The sequence below is a fragment of the Rhipicephalus microplus genome, unplaced genomic scaffold (genome assembly GCF_043290135.1).
Source record: "Rhipicephalus microplus isolate Deutch F79 unplaced genomic scaffold, USDA_Rmic scaffold_223, whole genome shotgun sequence".
Classification (NCBI taxonomy): Eukaryota; Metazoa; Arthropoda; class Arachnida; order Ixodida; family Ixodidae; genus Rhipicephalus; species Rhipicephalus microplus.
Window position 1 is genome coordinate 1948 of NW_027464794.1, and position 5553 is coordinate 7500.

Consider the following 5553-nt stretch of genomic DNA (forward strand, 5'->3'; position numbering starts at 1 on the left):
GGACGCCGATGCGAAAGTGGGAAGCGCCGCTCGGATCTTCGCCGTTTTTGGAGGAGTCAGTGGCGGCACTCCGGTGAAGCCAAGGTGCGCCAATTCGCGCACGATATCGGCGTCTTTCGACGTGCCCGCCGGCCACCGTCGCACGAGTACGGCAAACCTCGTCTGCCGGGGCGGGGTTTGCGACGCCGACGCAAAAGTGGGAACCGCCGCTCGGATGTTCGCCGTTTTTGGCAGAGTGAGTGCTGGCACTCCGGCGAAGCGAAAGAGCGCGAATGCGCCCACGAAAGTGGCGTGTTTGGACGTGCTTGACGACGACCACCGCAGGAAAACGAAAAACCACGTCAGCCGGGGCGAGCGACCCATGGCGGTCTGGGTGCTTATCGCTGCTATTATAGGGGCACCCCGGCAGACGCAAAAAAAAAAAAAAATTTTTTTCGACATTCTTTTTTGCTCGTCGACCTCGGGTGACCCAGGTCGCAGTGGGAGCCGCGCACGAAAGCGGCGTCGCGAGACGGCTTCGCGGTCGCTAGTCGCACGAGCTCGGCAACCGCGTCTGCCGGGGCGGAGTTCGGGACGCCGACGGCTAAGTGGGAACCGCCGCTCGGATGTTCGCCGTTTGTGGCCGAGTGAGTGCTGGCACTCCGGCGAAGCCAAACGGGGCCGATTCCGGCACGATATCGGCGTCTTTCTACGTGCTCGCCGGCGACCGTCGCACGAGTACGGCAAAGTGCGTCTGCCGGGGCGGGGTTTGCGACGCGTACGCAATAGTGAGAACCGTCGCTCGGATGTTCGTCGTCTTTCGCCGAGCCAGTGCTGGCACTCCGGCGAAGCCGAACGGAGCCGATTCGGGCACGATATCGGCGTCTTTCCACGTGCTCGCCGGCGACCGTCGCACGAGTACGGTAAACCGCGTCAGCCGGGGCGGAGTTCGGGACGCCGATGCGAAAGTGGGAAGCGCCGCTCGGATCTTCGCCGTTTTTGGAGGAGTCAGTGGCGGCACTCCGGTGAAGCCAAGGTGCGCCAATTCGCGCACGATATCGGCGTCTTTCGACGTGCCCGCCGGCCACCGTCGCACGAGTACGGCAAACCTCGTCTGCCGGGGCGGGGTTTGCGACGCCGACGCAAAAGTGGGAACCGCCGCTCGGATGTTCGCCGTTTTTGGCAGAGTGAGTGCTGGCACTCCGGCGAAGCGAAAGAGCGTGAATGCGCCCACGAAAGTAGCGTATTTGGACGTGCTTGACGGCGACCGCCGCAGGAGTACGAAAAACCACGTCAGCCGGGGCGAGCGACCCACGGCGGTCTGGGTGCTTATCGCTGCTATTATAGGGGCACCCCGGCAGACGCAGAAAGAAAAAAAAAATGGGGACATGGCGTGCGTCACCGTGCGGCTTCGCAGCGTTGCCGAAGTCGCCGAGCCCTTCGACTGAGCCGAACGGCGGACAGGGAACGTTGGTCGGCCGTTCTAACCTGTCGGTGCCACGCCGAGACGTCGTTAAGGAAAACCGCGTCGTGGGCCTCTACGACGCCGTCGAGTCGTTGTACGTTTGGTGTCCAGCGTGTCGGCGGCGAGTAGCGGACACGTCGTTCACGACTTCGGTCTTTCGCAGTCGACGCGAACTTGCGGAGAGTCGTGGTGCCTCACGTTTTCGGCAGAAACCGCGGCGGAATTTTCCCGTGCGTGCGCGCACGACCTCGGTGCTGTGCCGTCAGCGTAGTGTTGCACAAACTCGTGGCCTACCCAAGGTGCGGTACGTTTGCGGCCGTATCCTCGGTGGGAATTTCGTGAGTAGGGTCGCAAATTCTACGACCTCGGCGGGTTTGAGAGCGACGTAGACTTGTGGCACGCTCAACATGCCACACGTTTCGGGGCACACCCGCGGTGAAATTTTCTCGAGTACGCTCGTATTAGGGCCCAAGGAGGTCTGGGTACTTATCGCTGCTATTATGTGGGGGTTCTCGTGAGCGGCGTACGCGAAAGCGACCGGGTGTCTGATATGCGGCGGGCTTCGGCCTCGTCAAGCGTGTCCTCGGGTCTGCTCCAGGGGAATCCACGGCAGTCGTCTGCAGCCTCATCCGCTTGATGCGTTAGGGGCTGGTTGTCGGACGGTGCCGTTTTACCACGATATCGAGGTGTGTTCCGTGTCGTCCTCGGGCGATTCAGATGCGAAAGCGCCGAAGACGCGGGCGTGACCCGTCGTCTGGCGGCTTTGCAGTCTCGGCTCCGTTGCTAGTTCCGGCCGGTCCACCGACAGTGCAGCGGGCTTGGGCAACCCGCACGGCGCGACCGAGTCGATGCAACGAAAAAGAGCGAGCATGAACGTGCTTCTTGCCGCACGGCTCCCACTCGTCTTTCGGGAAGGTTGTGCCGTAGCGAGCTCGAACGCCGTCATCTCGGAGTGCAAAATAAGCGTGTTGGGGCGCCTGAAGGTGGCCTCCGCCGCACACAGACTGCGTCCGGCCCGCCGAGGGCGAGGACGGACGCGCAGTCGAACGATTACCTGGTTGATCCTGCCAGTAATCATATGCTTGTCTCAAAGATTAAGCCATGCATGTCTAAGTACATGCCGAAATAAGGCGAAACCGCGAATGGCTCATTAAATCAGTTATGGTTCCTTAGATCGTTTCTTCCTACTTGGATAACTGTGGCAATTCTAGAGCTAATACATGCAGTGAGCCTGGAGCCCTTTGGGTAACGGGTGCTTTTATTAGACCAAGATCGATCGGGTTTCGGCCCGTATTGTGTGGTGACTCTGGATAACTTTGTGCTGATCGCATGGCCACGAGCCGGCGACGTTTCTTTCAAGTGTCTGCCTTATCAACTTTCGATGGTAGGTTACTTGCTTACCATGGTTGTTACGGGTAACGGAGAATCAGGGTTCGATTCCGGAGAGGGAGCCTGAGAAACGGCTACCACATCCAAGGAAGGCAGCAGGCGCGCAAATTACCCACTCCCGGCACGGGGAGGTAGTGACGAAAAATAACAATACGGGACTCTTTTGAGGCCCCGTAATTGAAATGAGTACACTCTAAATCCTTTAACGAGGATCAATTGGAGGGCAAGTCTGGTGCCAGCAGCCGCGGTAATTCCAGCTCCAATAGCGTATACTAAAGCTGCTGCGGTTAAAAAGCTCGTAGTTGGATCTCAGTTCCAGACGAGTAGTGCATCTACCCGATGCGACGGCTCGGACTGAACATCATGCCGGTTCTTTCTTGGTGCACTTCATTGTGTGCCTCGAGATGGCCGGTGCTTTTACTTTGAAAAAATTAGAGTGCTCAACGCAGGCGAGTCGCCTGAATAAACTTGCATGGAATAATAGAACAAGACCTCGTTTCTGTTCTGTTGGTTTTTGGAATACGAGGTAATGATTAAGAGGGACGGACGGGGGCATTCGTATTGCGGCGCTAGAGGTGAAATTCTTGGACCGTCGCAAGACGAACTACTGCGAAAGCATTTGCCAAGAATGTTTTCATTGATCAAGAACGAAAGTCAGAGGTTCGAAGGCGATCAGATACCGCCCTAGTTCTGACCATAAACGATGCCAACCAGCGATCCGCCTGAGTTACTCAAATGACTCGGCGGGCAGCTTCCGGGAAACCAAAGTATTTGGGTTCCGGGGGAAGTATGGTTGCAAAGCTGAAACTTAAAGGAATTGACGGAAGGGCACCACCAGGAGTGGAGCCTGCGGCTTAATTTGACTCAACACGGGAAAACTTACCCGGCCCGGACACTGGGAGGATTGACAGATTGAGAGCTCTTTCTTGATTCGGTGGATGGTGGTGCATGGCCGTTCTTAGTTGGTGGAGCGATTTGTCTGGTTAATTCCGATAACGAACGAGACTCTAGCCTATTAAATAGGTGCGGGGTTCCCAGCACCTTACAACCTTCTTAGAGGGACAAGCGGCTCCTAGCCGCACGAAACAGAGCAATAACAGGTCTGTGATGCCCTTAGATGTCCGGGGCCGCACGCGCGCTACACTGAAGGAAGCAGCGTGTCTTTATCCCTGTCTGAAAAGACTGGGTAACCCGTGGAACTTCTTTCGTGATTGGGATAGGGGCTTGCAATTGTTCCCCTTGAACGAGGAATTCCCAGTAAGCGCGAGTCATAAGCTCGCGTTGATTACGTCCCTGCCCTTTGTACACACCGCCCGTCGCTACTACCGATTGAATGATTTAGTGAGGTCTTCGGACCGATGTCCGGCGCGGCCTTTCGGTTGCGCCGGTCTGTTGGAAAGATGACCAAACTTGATCATTTAGAGGAAGTAAAAGTCGTAACAAGGTTTCCGTAGGTGAACCTGCGGAAGGATCATTAACGGATTGTGAAGGGTGAGCGCCTCAGCTGCGTCTGCGCCCGACACTTTCTGCCGCTGACCCCGTTTGGACGCGGGGTCGGCTTTTCCCCACGGGGCTGCCTGAATGTGGAGCGGCACCCCGTGACAAATTGTTGCGCCCAGCGGACGCCAACACCGCGACCTTGGACGGTCGGCCAGGTGGCGGACGCGGGTACAAACGGCGCAACGCACTCATAGGTCGGCTTTCGACCCGCCACTGCACCGTGGCTCGAAGCGCTCGAAATGCGCGACCCGACCGCTGCGGGACCGCCTAGTACTGTAAACAGGAGCGGCGGAGCGCGAACGGCGAGTCGTGGTTACGTCGGTAGAAGGCGAGGCTGCGCGTTCCCGAAACGCCAGCCGAGTGCCCTCCCGACCGTTCGAGCGTGCAAGAACGAGACCCGACAATCGCGCGGCGACTGCCAAGTACGAGAGGAACGGCACAAGCGTCGGCGGTCGGTCAAGGAACTGGCGATGTGACGGGTCCGCTGTGCACCAGTGCATACCGTCCCGCCGTCCGCGGCAAGCGCCTCCGCGTCCTCGGGTGACGGAGGCTGCCGGTCGGTTCTTGCAGGCGAGGGATCTCGCTGGCACCGGTTCGCGTTGACGCGCGGCCGGTCATGGCACGGCGATGCGACGGCCGAGGTGCGCAGTACTCGATGGAGGAACCGCACGCTCCGATGACCGTCCCGCCCTCCGCGGCGTATGCGTACCGACCGTAATGGTTGCAGCAGCGCCGGCCGGCTTTTGAATTCGCCACACGAAACACGGTGCGAGATCGCGGTTAGGGGAGCGTCGACGTTGCCAGGCGTTTTGCTTGCTGCCGAGGGAAAGGCGGCACGGCCACGTCGCGCTCGTCGCGATTAGCGGGTCTGCGCGCTTTGGGAAGGTGCCGCAACGACTTGCCGAAAGAGGAAGCACGGAAGAACGAGGGACTTGGACGTCCCGACAATTGAACGCACTTGCGGCCAGGCCCTTGCTGGCTTCGTTCTTCCGCCTCGAGTAGGCTCGTACGCGGCTCCGGCGCCGAAAGTGGTCCTTGGCACCGACTTCGGTGGACGTGGGAAGTGCCGCGCAAGTACGGCGCGCCTGGCTCCACCTGTTGGCTAAAGTAGGCAGCCGGATCGGCATTTTGGTGTGCGGTGGCAAACCGTGGATGCGAAAAAAGCTTGTGCGATTTCGTGGAACAAAAAGCGGGGGTCCCCCTTTTTATGCGGAGGAGAC

General features: G+C 58.9%; 1 non-coding gene across 1 annotated transcript; it reads left to right on the forward strand.

Moving 5' to 3' along the window:
- The first annotated feature begins 2495 nt into the window (after positions 1–2495).
- On the forward strand, positions 2496–4310 carry LOC142792473 (small subunit ribosomal RNA). Its single transcript, XR_012890948.1, has one exon. It is a non-coding gene; the product is annotated as a small subunit ribosomal RNA (ribosomal RNA).
- Positions 4311–5553: the final 1243 nt, after the last annotated feature.